This window comes from Protopterus annectens, chromosome 5.part0 (assembly GCF_019279795.1).
Source record: "Protopterus annectens isolate FY-2018-M chromosome 5.part0, PAN1.0, whole genome shotgun sequence".
In the NCBI taxonomy this organism is placed as follows: domain Eukaryota; kingdom Metazoa; phylum Chordata; order Ceratodontiformes; family Protopteridae; genus Protopterus; species Protopterus annectens.
The window spans coordinates 1168878679-1168894446 of record NC_056735.1 but is presented as its reverse complement, the minus strand read 5'-3'; the positions used below and the strand labels follow the sequence as shown (position 1 = coordinate 1168894446).

At 39.5% G+C, this 15768-nt stretch overlaps 1 protein-coding gene across 1 annotated transcript in view; it reads left to right on the top strand.

Moving 5' to 3' along the window:
* Positions 1–15768, top strand: part of XRN1 (5'-3' exoribonuclease 1) — a 2408514-nt gene that overhangs the window by 2326370 nt on the left and 66376 nt on the right. The window lies entirely within an intron of this gene.

Genomic DNA, 15768 nt, shown 5'->3' with positions numbered 1-15768 from the left:
TGGAGGGGAGACAAACATTTGACAACATTAACAGAACACTGATGATCCTGAGGGAAGCAGAATGTAAGAAAATACCATTGTTGTTAGTGGGTCTTGATGCAGAGAAAGCAGTTGACAGATTAAGCTAGGACTTTATGAGCAGGGCAATAGGAAGCATTTGCATTTCCTGGGAAAAAAAAATATAAGGTTGATTAGGAGAATATATGAATCTGAGGCGAAAATTAAAGAGGTTGAAGTCCTTTCTGAAAATTTCTGCTTGAGCAGAGGAAGCAGGCAGGGGTGTCCTCTTTCCCCTTTATTATTTGTATTATATTTAGAGCCATTGGCAAAGAAAATAAGGGACTCAGAAATTCAAGGATATAATTGGTATGGTAGTCAAGAAAAGCTGGCTTTATTTGCAGATGATATTATTTTGTACCTGACAAAAACAGAAAAAGACATTACAGTGTTGTGGAACGTTTTGAGACCTTTTCAGATCTTTTCAGGATACAAAATTAATGAAGCTAAAACAAAAGCAATAGCGGTAAACTATGTACCCACACATGAACCGGTTCAGGAATACCCATATTTATGGAGACATGATAAAATTAAATATGTAGGAGTATGGATTAAAAATTATTCTAGTGTGGCAGCTAAGGATATGTGGGAAAGACTAAACAAACGATAATACGAAAACTGAGAAAATGGAAGCTTTGTTATATGGCTATGGATGGTTAAGATGCAAGCAGTTAAAATGTTTTTAGTCCCTTTAGTCTTGTACACAGGTCAGGCATATTTTTATCAACCACAGGACAAGTTGTGGGTAGCAATTGATAAAGAGCTGAAGGACTTTATCTGGGAGGAGAAGGTGGCAAGAGTCAAGTGGGATAAGATGATTCTTCAGTAGAACAGGGCAGATTGGGATTACTCAATCTGAAGGGGTATTTCAGAGTTACACAGTTAAGACTCCTATACATAACACAAGCAGAAAACTATAATTTAAAGGGGAAAGGGATGATGATGAAACAAGGGCAAAGCTCAAGAAAAAAGGAGAGACTGGGATTTTGAATGCAGACCTTTAAGGAGAGTAATAATCATGCAGAATGTTATATGCCATAAAGTAGCAGAAAATATTCTAAGAACTAAACCAACACTGCAACGGAGAAAGGAGATTCTGCTGATAGAGATGACTGCAATTAGGAATACAGACATTAGGCAATAGGGGGCCAGAATGGAACAAAGGTATTGGGAGCAAATAACTAGAGAGTGAAAGATGATAGAATGGGAAGAAGCCAAGAATTTATTTGGACTGCAAGTTAGAGATTACCTTCCCTATCAGGGATTGATATCAGAGTATAGACAAAGAGAAAGAAATAGGGCTCCTAAATGAAAGATCAGCACTGGTAGAGTTTTTAATAGAATCTAGAACAGAAGCAGCCATTAAAAAAGGACTAATTAGAACATATAAAATATTACACAATAACTATAAGAATCAATCATAGGAGGTTATGATTGGGAAGAAAGATTGGATAATCAGTTCATAAAGAAACAATGGGATGATATATGTATGTCTCCCAAATTTGCAACATAATCTAGAAGATTTATGATTTTTGCCTGGAAATGTTTACATAAATATTTTTATACCCAAGTAGACTCCAGAGAATTTTTCTTCAGGTAAACAGTAAGTGTTAGAGGTGTAACAGGGAAGAAAGAGGTAATTGGGAACATGTTTTTTGGGAGTGTGGTGAGTTGGCAGACTTTTAAGAATTCCCTGCAGGATGCACTGTCGGAGATGCTGGGTGGGCAGATTGGTCAGATGAGGGAGGTGATTTTTCTGAGCTATGATACATAATCTGAATTGTCTAGAAATGGTAAGCCCTTGCTGTTTCTAATAATGGTGGCTGCCATAAAACAATTGCTAGAAAATGGAAATCAAAATCTAAACCAGTTAACTCTAACATCTTAGTTAATATATCTATATCTATATCTATATATATATATTTTTTTTTTTTACAAATAAACAGATATTCACTACAGCACTAGCATTTCTCACTGGGAAAACCATTCCAGCGGTCCAACTACGTAAAATGTCAACGTCAGCAGTCCTACAATACTATAATCCACAAAAATAACCCAACAAATTTGCAATAAAGTAAAGAATTCACATTACTGACTTAATAAAACAATTCTGAATAAGCTGCAAGAGGGTCTCACCCAAACAAATAACAAGCAGAGATATTAAAAAGGCTCTGTTTTTCATAATTATGCCGAAAAGTCTTCCAAGGTAAATACAACTTCTGATTTAGTATGGAACTATACCTCTCGACCTTAGAGCAAGAAATCTGGACAAAGTGAAAAATAAAAGGAGGACACAGGCCCAAAAATAGTTATGCATCACAGACACCATTGAAACAACTGTAGCTGCAAACATTATACATCACTTATAATCTTTCTATCCCATTATTATCAGCCTTCTTTTGCATCAAAGAAAACCATGCTTTGAAATGACAAATGCATTAAAAATAATAAACAAAAGACATTGCATCAGCATCCTGCAACTTCCTACCTGCAAGCAACCACAGAGCTTTCACTGAAACTAGGGCTGCTTGTTTTCCCAGAATGACAGCTCTCCCTAATTAAGTCTAATGGTATACAATCTACCAGTATCTGGACCACCTGAAATAAATTAAATTATGGCCTGCAAATTGAAAGTACACTTTGTTTAATTAAACTATATTTCTAAGCCCACTTACTATATTTTTTCAGTAACGTCCCAATATCCATTTCCAGGTCACTTTACAAGACATTGGCAGTGGTAGACTTGGCATCCTTCAGAACCCCACAGGCCCACGCTAATACATTGTCCATTAAATGTAAATATCCATCCTCTGTAAATGGCAAGAAGCTATGTCTTAAAAAATCTCCTTCTGGCATGCGTACCCAAGTATTAGGTTTTGAAACAAAGAAACATATTCTCCATAGTCCATAAGTCTCTGTCTTTAATAATCATCTACTGTTGCAGCACTCCCAACACATAAGCACTTACATACACACTAAAATCCCCAACATTTAAAAAATGATATTGTGCCCACTTGATCTGCCAGTATTGATGATCCGCCAAAGCTATGCTTACTGTTGTCCAATCTACCACTGCTTAGAACCCACCAATGAAAAAACAGTACTAGGTGCTTTTTTGTTTGTCTGAAAAAACAATACAACTTTATATGCTACAGTCCCACATATTCAGTCCACTACTGACCCATTAACCCTAGGCTGCTCTCTCATTTTTACTACCTGGAACTGCATTACCTTGGATGACTACTTTTATTTCCTAAGCAAAATACACAAATTGGAAGATAAGGCAAAAATCCAGACATTCTTTGAAAATCCATACAGTTAAGAGGTATGAGTTCATGTTCAATACAACACTCTCCCTGTCAGGAAAGCCGCAATTTAATGAAAGTGTACTCTTAATGTATGATATATTTGTGAGCTAACTTGTTTGTGTTCAGTAGGTAGACTAATCATTGTTAGCCTCTTTGTGCATGCGTCTCTCTCTGTCATGCACACAGGTACACACATACACACACATTCTTCTTCTACTTTCGCGCACACAATTCTGCTTTCATGCATGCACTCACTCACTCCGTACTTACCTATTAACATAGGTGATTGCTGTCCCTTTCAAAGGCAACAGTGGCAAATCCATACATGAGTCCCTCTTCAGCGAGAACACACACACACTGATTGTTCGGCGCAGAATAATGGCATAAACACACTGACCCTTTTTTGGCTCAAAAACAAAACTAGAAGGGTGCTTTGGCCATGCGCACACGGACATTAGCGTTACAGGTCACGGGAGCGAAAAACACAAAACAAAAAAAGTGTTTTGGGGCATGCGTACATCGATGTTGCAGTTAGAGGTTGAGGGCCTCATGGAAGAGCTCTGAGGGCCGCAGGTTGGACACGTCTAATCTAGATAATAAGTTGAAGATCTTTATGCAGCAGGACATCCAGGTTTGTAAGGACTCATGGCATGTTTTGGAATTAATGAATATGGTTGAATATGATGAGCAAGCATACTTTCTTACCACTGACATTAAGGACTTGTTTTCAGTTATTCCCCAGGAGGAAGGCATAGTCCTAATTAGTGAATTTTTAGTTACTAGAGGTGTGCTACAAGATTATATGAATTGTATGTTGTTTTTTTTTTAAATAATGCTACATAACAATTATATATATTTTTTAGATGGAAGATATTTCCTGCAAAAAGTAGGGGTAGCAATGGGGTCACCCTGTGGCACCTTGTTTGCCAATTTGGTAATGGCACAATGGGAAAGAAAATATATTATGGAAAATGATGTTTTGAAACAGTATTTGGGGGAGTTAGGTGTGTTTGCATGATATTTTCATCTTATGGACATGAAACCTGGATATGCTTTATGATTTTGTTGCAATTCTTGGTACAAGCATGACATTTTCAAAGTTTACACTTGAAGTACAGGCGACCGTTTTAGTTATTTGGATGTTAGTTTAAGAAAGGATGCCTTCCAAGGTAGATTTGTGGCTACCATTCATAGAAAAAGCACCTATTCTAATTCATTTTTGCATTTTAAAAGCTCTCACCCTAATTATCAAAAACGATCAATTGTAAAAGGGCAACTAGTGAGTGCTGCTAGAATGGTTACGTTGGATGATGACTTTCAGAGTGAATGTAAAAGGTTGAAGGACATGTTCATTGTTAGAGGGTATCCAAGTAGCCTCATAGATGATCTTATAGATGCGTTAACTAGAAAGGGGAATTATGGATTTTTTACCCCCATATTGGGAAGAAAAGCTTTAAGTACTATTGAAACTGCCTCTTTACATAATGATGAGCAGTCCAATTTTATTTCTAGTTGTATTATCGCATTTAGTTCTGAGTATGCACTTATTAGAAATATATATAAAAGTTGGAGTGTTATCAAAGAGGATGTTACCCTTGGGCAAATAGTGCAGCAAAAAACAAAAATAGTTGCAAGGAGAGCTAGTAATTTAAAAAACATTTTACAGTATAAAGAGCAGCATGCACATAGCAAAGTAATGGAAATGAGAAAATGTGGGGCATGCAGGATTTGTAAACTAATTTTAGTTTGTCAGAGTTTTGATGTTTGGGGTATCAAATATAATTTGAAAGGTACATATAATTGTAATTCAGAAGCAGTAGTATACCTTGCTTTATTAGAGTTATACATGTCATATTATGTTGGTAAAATTGAACGGTCTGTTAGGGACAGAATTTGTGCATATGAATATGCTATTAGGAAGCGGAAAACCACTAGTTCATTGGCCAAGCATGCCATGTCCTATGAGGGCCACAACTTTAAGTATTTAATTGAGCAAGTTGCTGTTAGCTCAAGAGGAGGCCCATGGACATTACAGTTAGAAAAAAGAGAATTAATATGGCAAGTATTACTGAATGTTTATTTCTGGCCAGGTTTAAATGAGTACAGTTCAGTAAATTGTCTTCTTAATTGAAATGCTTTAAAAAAGGTAATTGTCTAGAAATTCTCAATAGCTCATTTGGTAGAGCATTGGATTCTTAGTCTGAGGGCCTAGGGTTCAAGTCCCTGTTTGTCGCCTTAATGTATAATAGGATTAATATTTATAGGTTGTTTTATATGCTTCTAGTAGGACATTCTCTATAAAATTATTTATAAAATTAATGATGTTTAAATTTATTTTTTAGATTTCATTTATTGTGGAACATGAGTTTTGTTAGTATAATAATAAATAAGTATAGATAGAGTTTGTGGGCTTTATGTTGAGCTGGGTAAGCAGTGCTTGGATATGCCTGTATCTACAATACAAGTTTTTATTATGCAAGATTAATGCATTTAAAATTTGAGTATGTTTGAATCTTATTTATAGTTTCATATGTTTCATAAAAGGTTTTAGTAAAAGCCTTACATTTTTCAAGGTTTTATATTAAATTATGTGTTTTAAATCATGGTTTATTACATTTTGTAAGCATTTTGGAGGGGGTGGTATGCTTACAATGTAATTTATGAATATTTATGAGGCTGATGTCATTGATCATGTGTTTAATATTATAAAAAGGGGGTAGTTAGTAATAGCATTGTCTGAAGTTTTAGAATTGTACAAGATGAAAGCGCTCACTATTTTGTTAATATGGATTTTGCCTGTTTTCTCTGCTCATATTACTTTGTTGGATTTCTTGGGACCATGTCATATGCTTTCTCCAAGTCTAGGAATACCCAGTTGTACTCTTTCCTCATCTCTAGCTTCTGGGTATCCCCAGTTGGACTCTTTCATTATCTATAGTTTATTCTAGACTATCTGCCTCAGTGCAAACATCTGGTCAGTTGTGCTGCATCCTGGTCTGAATCTGAACTGCTAATGTCCCACCTTACTTTCTACTACTCTGCGTATCTGTTTTATCAGTCACTCTTGTCCAGAACTTTCATGCAGTGCGACAGGAGTTTGATGCCCCTGTACTGCCCACAGTTGTGGATGCCCTCTTTGTTCTTGTACACTGGCACGAGTATGCTTGTTCTTCAGTCACCTGGCATACTCATTTCTCTCCACACTGCCATGAGTACCTTCAATATCCATTTCTCCCCTGTCTCACCCAGCATCTTTATCCTGTCTGCTGTTGCCTCATCTGAACCTGCTGCTTTCCCTGACTTCATTTCCCTTAGTGCTATTCTTACTTCTTCTAGTGTAGACTCCTCTTCTCTCGTTGTAGGCTGTGTCCAGGGCAGTACAGCTTCTGTGGGGTTTTATTCATTCAGAAGCTGCTACAAGTACTCCTTCCATCTGCCTTTGATGTCCTGTGGACTGGTGAGCAGGTTGTTGCTGGCATCCCTTACAAAGGGTGTCGGTCTATCTTTTTATCTTTCTTTGTCTTGCAACTTGATATAGTTTCTTTGTGCCACCTTCTGAGCCACTTTCCAGAAGCTGGTGGAGTGCCTCCAATGCTCTGTTCTTTGCTATTGCATCTCCTTTCTTAGCTTCTTTGTTAGCCAACCAGTATTCTTCCTAGCCTGGTCGGCCTTTTCTTCCTCCCACTTTTTCCTGCACTCCCCCTTTTTTTGATGGCTACCTGGACTTCTGAATTCCACCACCGGCTTTCCTTATGTATCTTCTTTACATACCTGGCTAGGCCACATATTTGTTCTGTAGTCCTAACACATGCTGTTTTGAGGAGCTGCCATTCTTTTTCAACTGTATCTATTTCCTCCTCTTCTTGGTATGCTAGAGCCCTGAGTAATTCCTTGAACTGTTGTGCTTTCCTTCCAGTCAACTTAAAGGTCTTGAGCCTAGTGTCTGTTGACTTTAGAGCCTTGTCTGAACGCTGCTTGCAGCTGATTGTGGCAACCAGTGGGTTATGCTATGAGCTAACTGTTTCACTGGGGAAGACTTTGCAATCATTGATTGTACCTCAATGCCCTTTCATTACCAGGAGGAAGTCTGCCCCAGTTGCATATTGGCTACTCTTGTATGTGATCTTGTGAGTCTCTCTCTTTCTGAACCATGTGTTGGCTGTTATCAAGCCATTTTCTAGACAGAAGTCTAAGAATGGCACCTCCTTCTTTATTCCTGTTGTTGCACCCAGGCAGTTCTGATATTCTGTTCTGTCTGTCCCAATATGTGCATTCAAGTCACCCATTATCAACACCAATTCATGTTGCCCTGCTTTATCTAGTAGGTCCTGCAACTGCTGTCTAAATGCACTCTTTTTCTCACTATCACAGCCCTGCTGTGGGACATAGGCTGAGAGTATGAATACTGCCCGATCGTTATACTGGAGTCTGATTGTCATGAGTCTGTCACTAGTTCTGATGATGTCCCTCACTGCCTTCTGAAGCCTCTGTGTAACCACAATTCCCATACCATTTCTAGCCTGTCCTTCTCCTGAGTAGTAGACTCTGGATCCCAAGCCAAGAGGCTTTACTGTACTGCCCTTCCATCTTGTCTCTTGGATACACAGAATGTCCTGCCTCCTCCATACCATCATGTCATCCACTTCCAAGCTTTGTCCTGTCAGTGAACCTACATTGAGTGTAGCAATTCTCAGATCATGTTTGGCAAGTTGATTGGTTTTACATCCAGCTTTCTCTCAAGAGAGCTATCCCAGGTAACCCAGGCGGGCAACTGGACACTGGCCAGCTAGTAGCTTATTGACCCAGGACTGCTGGGCTTTATGGCAAGCACGCTCTGGTCAATAGGAACACACAACCCCTCCCACCCTTTAGCATGGGTTCCTGGTATAGGTTGGGGTAGGCCAGATCTTAAACCTGTTTATCACCAGCAAATACCCATGCCCATTTGGTGATATTAATCAACACACACAAATCATCTAGAGCCATGTTTTACACTGTTGAGTGGCAGTCTGTGATCCATGTTCTTCCATCTTGAGGATACTGTGCACCACAGTAGATACCCAAAGTGATTGGTCTATACAACTCTTCCCCTGTAGGGCACCATATAACGTCTGTGCTGCTGCCCACAGCTCCATTCGTTGGTGAGTTTGAGATAACACTCAGCATGTTTTTTTCAGAGGTGGGAAGAACCCCACAGAGACACTGGGAGTACATGTCAATACCAAACGGGCATTGGCTGGAGGTCAGGATCGAACGTTGCACTTTGTGCAGGAGGGGGGGGTGAAGACCGTAACCATTACGTCAGCTGCAAAATACATTGACATTATGTGACTATTAGTCCAAGTAATGAAAAATATAATGCATTCAGCATAAATAAGCATTTTACTAACAGTGTGAAAACAAAGCTTTGATTCTGCAGTTCCTAAAAACTGTATACTGCTGTGGCCAAGAAGTACAATAAAAATATAGGAATGTTAAACTATTGGCAGCTACCGTCCACTTAATGGAACTAACTGACTGACAACTTGCCACAAATAAATATGAAGTTTAAGCAGCTATTGTAATGTAACCCAGTACATGAAGTAAATCCCAAATGCAAAGGTTGTGTTCAGATCACATAAAACAGTTACTTAAAGGAACCATGCAGACCAGCTCATTTAATGTAGAAAGTATTGTTCTTTTGCTGTGTGTGTGAAAATAAAGGACTGCAGTCAGTCTATGCAAAGGCCCTTTACTAAAGATGCATGAGAGAATTCAACATCTTGACAGGTGTATATTAAGGGAAATAAAAGAAGGGGGTTTATGTGGCTGCAGTGCATTGTTGGGAAGTAAACAGGATGGGGTCACATGAAGAAGGACCAAGATGAACAAGGGCAATTTCTGAAAGAGGAATGGTTGGCAACATTTTTGGAAATATTACTTTACTGGTTAGAGCTGTAGAACACAGTAACCGAGAGTGTGGTGTAGTATAGGCGTGCAACAGAGCAAAAAGGTGACGGGAGGAGTATGGAAAAGGAAGTTGCAGAAGTCATATGGACTCGAGTACAGGTCTTCTGAAATCACCATCATCACATGCCTATATAAAAACCCTCTGTTCCAGTTGTTCAAAATACACTACAGAAAATGTTCCTTTTTATAAAAGTAAAAATTATAGTATAGTTATCATTAACAGAGGACCCTATCCTGTATTAGCTATATTGGTAATTTTCACAAATGTGGTGTATTCTGTAAACAGTAAAGTTCACGCATGTAAAAGCATCCAAAAAAAAAAATGCCCACTGCAATAGTACACACCAAGCTTATTCAGTACTCCTTCATAATGGAAGTCATACTGTGGCTAACATTGTCATACAAGAAAAAATATCCTCCTGTGCCGAACTAAAGTTAAATTGTAGCTGTAATTCACTTTAGAAGTTCACAGAACAAGAGCATATCCAGGACATGAAAATATTGTGCAACCTACATTCTGTGCCAATTTAAACTGTCTGTGATTTTCCAGAATGTTCTTTATTTTACCTCATATTTCTGCCCTGTCCCTCATTAAAATGTTTGGTTTTCTAGTCAGTTGCTGAGAATTACAGATAATAAATAATGCCTGACATTAAAATGTCATACTGCTTCCATCCATCCACAACTCCTTTACCCATTTTTTCACGTGCTAGGAATGTCACTTCAACAGTGACAATCATCTAGAGCCAAGGTTTACACCACCGGGTGACTATACTTACTGCGGTAATTATTCATACTCACTCGGACACTCACACCTATGGCCAATTTAAAGTGTCCAATCCACCTACTGCATGTCTTTGAAATGTGGAAGGAAACCGGAGCACCAGGAGGAAGCCCACGTGAACACAGGGAGGACATGCAGACTCCGCATAGAAGGCACCCCGGCCAAGGATCAAACCAGGGAACCTCGTTGCTGTGAGACAATATATCTGCTGCCCCACTGTCCTGCTCCTTATTACATTAATGCATGTTGATGCACAATCTTTTATTAACTTTTTAAAGTGAATTATAAGTAATATTTACATTTGTTTTGTACCTTTGCCCCACCACTGTTTTTGGTTTTGTCCGTGATTCTTTAGCAAGGAAGTCAACATCTATGGTGGGAGCCATGGGACCTAGTGGAGTCGCAGCAGACAGAAAAGTAATTACAAAAAGAAAGCACCCACAAACAGAAAACATCCACAGAAAGCATGATCACGTAATCAAAGCAAGGCAAATCTACTTTCATGGCCATTGATTCATTTCACAAGTAGTGGTAACAACATTTCAATAGACTGCCTCAGTACATCTGCAAGCTTCTTTTTCTAGTTAGATCTTTCCCCCAAAAATGCGGTACACCTTAACTGCAGTCAATAAATACATAAATTAAATAAAATGGCACAGGTAAAACCCGCTGTTGAACTTCAAGCTGTGTGCCACATCCCCATAAATGGGACATGAAAGAAAGGAATACTCACTGGCTTATAATCAACCAGGTCTGGCTCCAAACAAACATTTCATACCTTTGTAATGGGCTGATGATTTTCTCCTACACCTGTGACTATGCCAGAAATTGTGGAATAAAGAAAGAATGTAGGATGCAGCCCTGCTTTTATTGCCGTAAGTATGGGGAAAGGAACCCCCACACACAAGACAAATGACATGAACAGTTCACATCATTTCAATCAATGAACAACCCAGCTGGTTTTTGCACAGTGATGTCAGAAATTTCTTTAAGACAAACTACATGCTCCTAAGTGATACATTAGCAAGCTTCAAATCCCCACCAAACCCAGTTAACTGCACTGAAAATGTAGAAACGTACACTGCCACACTATACCAGGATGTATGCAGCTGTACCCTATAGGAACCAAGTGCAGGGCAAACCTCAGAAACAAACCCACATGATGGAACCATAATCTCAACAAGCTTTATAATAAAAGGAAAATAATTTTGACCAAAAGTAAGAAGAGTAATTCCCAGAATGTTAGAGCCCTTGTCACTGGAAAAAAAAACAAAAACTCATGAGCTTAATAAAATCCACCGAGCCAAGTTTGAGGCTAAAATAACTACTCAAGCCAAAGGCAATTAATTACAATGCATTGCTTAGTTTTGCTCATAATCTCAAAAGCACAGTGCAGCAATGTACTGAGTTGATTATGAATGATTTTACCTACACTGAGGCTAAAAATATAGTGAACCTACTGGTTGATAAATTTAGCTATAATTTTACCCCTTTCTCACCTCTGTTTGTCCCTCAAGATATACCTGAAACTGGCTCGCCTCCAGCTATCACACAAGACTGAGTCCAGGAAGTGCTATCAAAAGCTAAAAATACTACATCACTGGGTCCTGACCGTACTGGATGTATCTTAAATAATATGAAACACAGTTTAGACACCCCTACCAACAGTGTTCACACTCTCTCTCCATACAGGTTTTGTACCAAGTGAATGGAGAACAGTCATTCCCCTGCATAAGGGAGGATCTTCCACAGACCCACAAGTCTGGCCGGCCTTATATGCAAAGTATTGGAAAGACTTGTGGAACTAATCAGTGAGGACATAGGGCTCTCCAAACACTGAACCTGTCTCAGTTTGGATTCATCAAGGGCAGGTCATGCTTACTCAACCTGGTGGATTTGTTTGAAAAGGTCACCAAAGCAGTGGATGAAAGCAAAATGGTACACACTGCATACTTTGACCTAGCCAAAGCTTTTGGCACGGTTCCCCATGCAGACATAACAGAAAAGCTAAATAAACTGGGAATAAACCATTGTCACCTGCTGGATTATCAGCTATCTCACAGACAGAATGCAGGAAATCAAAATAGGGGAAGTTACCTCCACAAAGAGACTAGGCACCATTTGAGTCCCCCAGGTTTCTGTTCTGGGACCTCTCCTGTTTGGCATCTACATTTCTGAAGTAAAAACCAGTCTAAAAGGGCTCTGGCTGACTGCTAGGACCTGTCATTAAATCCCAAAATGACTTCACCATCCTGCAGGAAGGTTTGTCCCAAGTAAATAACTGGTGCCAAAATCTTGGATTGAAACTTAATGTAAAAAAATGCATTATTGTAACCTTTGGGAAGTTACTTACCCCAGGAACTACCACATGGGCAATATGCTCCTAAGAGTCGACCCAGATTTTTGGGGTTTGGAAACTTAGGTTGACGGTGACATAACTTTTGACCCAAATGTTTCCATTATAAGCAAGTCCTTCAGTACTGCACAGCTTATAAACAAAGGGATTGTGTCTAGATCTAGGGATGTACTTGTTCCCCTTTACTCAGCCTTCATTAGCCCACTCATTGAATATAATGCCCCCTTTGGCATGAATCTGTCCAGACACATGCAACAACTGGAATGCCCACAGAGATACCTAATTTAAAGGTTACTAGGCATAAACAACACACGGACTGACTCAAAACCTTGTCACTATACTATGTCTCTTACAGACTGCTAAGACGTGACCTGTGTCTGACATACAAGGCATCCTCCGACCCAAAATGGATTTGCTGCAAATTAAATGTCGTCAGAAATACTCAGTCTAAGGATTCTAAACCTCTTCTGCAAAATCAACAGAACAGTTTGGTGGGACAGGTATAACTCGCAGAGGGTACTGCTGCTCTGAAACACTCCCTATCCACATAAAACAAAATTACATCCCTGCATATATTCAAGTGCAACTTGAATTCATGAATGGGAAAAAAATTACCCCAGGACTAACCCCTGTACTGCTGATGGACAGAGGCGGCTCCTAAATGCTTTATCTCATCCACAAGTCCCCTGAAATTATTTATGGTATGATCCCACTATATAATTATTGACCATGTGATGTGTAAGGCCAGTCTCTAACCAAATGGAATAGGTTAATTTGAGCACAAAAAGGGAAAGGCTAGGCTTAAAGTAGCTGACAAGGGCCGCACCTCATGATGCAGAAATTAGTCCGGCTGTAAGATGTGCATCTGTAAAGTAAATTGACCATTGCTTGCAAGAATGCAAGCAGAAAGTAGATTGTAGGAAGTTGCTGGCAAAAAAAATGAAGTGGGGAAAGTTTAATATTTTATTCAAAGTATGTGTGGTGATGTGCCAAGTCTGCTTAAAGAACAGGAAGAATGTGTGCGGTGGCTGGAGATAACTGTACTGACAGTGCTGTGATAGTAAAATACGCTTTGCTTTAAATTTTGTTTCTGGAACCACTATTTTTTTTTTCTTATTCTTATTTTACACATGGACAAATGCGGATTTCAGTAACTGCATTTGTGTGTGTGTGTGTGTGTGTGTGAGTGTGTGTATGTATGTGTAAACCCTTTCTAGTCAGTGCACTTAGTTATGAGCACACTATGGAGTTGTAAGCATGGAACCTAAAACATGTTTAATGACAGTGGCATTAGAAGTGCCAAATGAGGATTTACTGAAGTAACACTATAGGTGCCAGTGAGTTAAATATACTGCAACCCCTCCAACCACACGTGCACACACACAAGTATACTGACAGTACTGATGATGATTGTAATAGAAAGTAGGAAAAACTATAGCCAGCTTGTTACTCTTACACTGCATCCCCCAACACACAAACACACACATGTGTATATATATATATGTATATATATATATATATATATATATATATATATATACAGACATACACAAAGCATAAGCCATACTAATACCAGTTTTCCAGTGACTTCAGCAAGTAGCAGTACATTGCGTGACACTTGTACTGCCACACCAGATCAGCGAATGTGTAGTAGTCATCAAACTACAGCAGTGGTAAGCCACTTTCATTCACCTCTTTGAGGAGTTAATGCATACCTGTTACTGTCCCTGATTTAACAGAATGTTTTCTGAGTTTGCCTCATATTTTTACCATGTCTCTCATAAAAAAAAAAATGGCTGATAAATCATTCAAGATTACAGTCAGTTAGAAATGCCAGATTAAAAATTAGAGATGTGAAGTTGTTCAATCTCGCCATTCATTTTTGACTGATGGGTTCGGAGCCGATCCATCGGCTCCGGTACGGCCGTATGCAAAGCTCGAGGTCTTCCACTAGCTCGAGGCCAAGCCCCTATACCATGATGCACTGTGAATTACCTCAGATCTAGTTTGCCGCAGCATCTGATAGGAGGTTCCAGTGCAAGCTCGGCCAGTGCACTTTAAAACTTTTCTATTTAGCGTGTTTTTCATAACTTTACTAAAAATTTTGTCTTAGAATACTTAGACAGTTGGTTAGTTGGCTTTGACAGCTTTCTAGCGGTCCCCTTCCCATGTGTTCAAAAATATTAATCTTTGACGTTTGCCTCATGTTTTTGGCCTAGTTATCATAGTGTCTGTTAAACAGTTTTTTCCAGTTATCTATATACTGTGTGTGTGTTTAAATAGCTTTTTCTAGTATAAATAGCCTTTTTCTAGTTGTTTAAACTTTTTTGGGATACTTTTTCTTAGGCTCGTGTGTGTGTGTGTGTGTGTGTGTGTGTGTGTGTGTGTGTGTGTGTTGTTTAGAGCCTAGTAATTTGGTTATCTGCTCTGCTTGTTTTATAGCAGTTGTTATGGTGGATGATAGACAAACATCCAGAGTCTGGCTTTAAAAAAATGTCCGGACTGCAGTCAAAAAATGTCCGTTACTGATGGACATGTAAAATGTGTATATTGTTTAGGAGCTGTCCATTTACAAGAGTCTTGTGTCATATGTCATTCCTTTTCATCAAGTGTTGTTAGAGAGGAAAAGGAAGTTGATGGACATGGGATTGTTAAAGCACCCCTTTTCAGAGGCTTTGAGTGACCAGGATGTGTCCAGCAAATCTTCCAAGTCCTGTAAATCTTCTGTGGAATCCAAGGACTCCAAGCATTCCAAGAAAAACAAAAAATTGGAGGATTCTGTGACATCAGCTCCACAGACTTGGGAGCCGACTGTCTTTTCTTTTCGGAGCCAGCCCGCAGCATTGGAGCCAGTATCCGAAGTGCCTCAATCACCATTGCTTCAGTCGGCACCACCGGTGCATTCATCTAGGTCATCTGTCAGCCTTTCAGATTTGGATATGAAATCAGTTGGTGCAGAAGCTTTTTACAGGTATCAGGCCTTGCTAAATTGTTGTCGGCTCTGACTCAAGCGGCTTCGGAGCTGAAGACCTCTACTCCTGCTTTGGCTACTCCTCCTCCGAGCCGTACCGGCACTTCAGAGCCAGAGGAAGCAGACCTGTTGATCGTGGAGACTTTGGAGCCGAGAATTGCTCCAGTGTCCTTGGCTTCATCCACTCTGACGTCCTCGGCACTGACCGGGGACTGTAGGAGCCGACACTCTCCAGTCCGATCCAGGGAGGATAGTCAGACCGACTTGTTGGTGCTGACTCTTCCTCTCAGGACTTCGGCTTGGATGAGCTCGGCTCCTACCTCCGGCTTGGAGCACACAGCCT